A 1,444-nucleotide genomic window follows, 5' to 3' on the forward strand; every position below is an offset into this window, starting at 1 on the left:
CATTCATATTTTAATGTATTACATGTTAGCAATTTTATTCTATAAGAGATTTGGAAACTTTTAAGTATGTTGGGCATATACTCCTTGAATGCCAAGAATCTACTAGATTTATTTAAAAAATGGATTTAGATTTAGAGTGAAACATCAATTAAAATTTCTAAGTATGAATTTCGTTTGTTTTTATATTAATATATTTCTTTCAAGAGGAATAAAAAATAAATTTTATAAAATATCTTCGGTCTGTGAAGTCTTAACTTTTTCGAATACATGTGACTGGTTTGCTGCAAATCCATTTTCTAACCAAATGTGTACTAGCGCTGCTAATTCCAATTTTGTGTAGATAGGCACATTCTCCAATTCCTAATATTTTAAACCTGAAACAAAACACAAAAGAAACAAAATGCCACAGAATGAATAAACTCTCCTGGTTAGAGAAAAAAAATTCCTCTGATATAAGCTTTTACTCTAACCTTATACGCTATTGTTTAAATATAAAGCAAACCTAATTCATAGGCTTTGTGTGGTCTAAAATGAAACCCATATGATGGAGAAGTGCAGGTTTTATTGTCAAATACATTTTATTTTATTTTAAACATTTTTTATTGGGGAACAGTGTGTTTTTCCAGGACCCATCAGCTCCAAGTCAAGTAGTTGTTTCAATCTAGTTGTGGAGGGTGCAGCTCAGTGGTCCATGTGGGGATGGATCCGGCAACCTAGGTGTTAGGAGCCTGCACTCTAACCACCTGAGCTAACCAGCCACCCTGTCAAATACATTTTAAATATGTGTTGCAAAATAACCCATTCAACATCTCTGAACATCAGCGTTTTCATCTATAAAATGGAGATAAATAGACGCCCCTCTCACAGTTGTTGTGGAGGTCAAACGATATGCTGATTATGAAGCATTGTGCTTGGAATAGTCTAAGTATTAAATAATTTGTATAAAAATTTGCATTACCACTTTTTCTCTAGCTTCATTTTATTCTCCACCACAAAGGAAGCTTCCAGATGGGTGTGTATGGATTTTAACTCAGATCTATCCATGGTGGGAAAGGCCCGATCGGAGCTCCAGCTTTAGGTGTGTAAGTTATATATTCCCAGGACTTACCAGCCACTGTATGTGGTTCCATCTATCCACTTCCAGGTCTGTCCGGGTTTTCGGTTCAGTCCAATCCAATATTGAGAATGGTCAGAATATCGCTTCAAGAAATCCTTTAATAAAAGGTATTTACAGGATAAAGAGCAAATGCCTCATTTTCTTTCAACTAATTCATAATACTCTTTACAGAAATACAGACTTTCAGATTTGGCAATAATCTTAGAGGTGACACTGCCCTTATCTGGTCCATGGATTAGTTTATGGGTTGTGTTACTTCTATAACAACTTCTGTAGTAAATCTCATTGAATAGTTCTTTCTCTTTTCTGTTTTTTAAGAGTTTTTTT

The 1,444-nt window shown here is 34.3% G+C and overlaps 1 protein-coding gene across 1 annotated transcript in view; it reads left to right on the top strand.

The window, feature by feature from the left end:
• LOC109375263 (killer cell lectin-like receptor subfamily F member 1) overlaps nucleotides 1–1,444 on the top strand; it is a gene marked incomplete at its 5' end in the record, with an annotated part of 21,695 nt that overhangs the window by 11,438 nt on the left and 8,813 nt on the right. The window lies entirely within an intron of this gene.

This window comes from Hipposideros armiger, unplaced genomic scaffold (assembly GCF_001890085.2).
Source record: "Hipposideros armiger isolate ML-2016 unplaced genomic scaffold, ASM189008v1 scaffold_922, whole genome shotgun sequence".
NCBI classification, from domain to species: domain Eukaryota; kingdom Metazoa; phylum Chordata; class Mammalia; order Chiroptera; family Hipposideridae; genus Hipposideros; species Hipposideros armiger.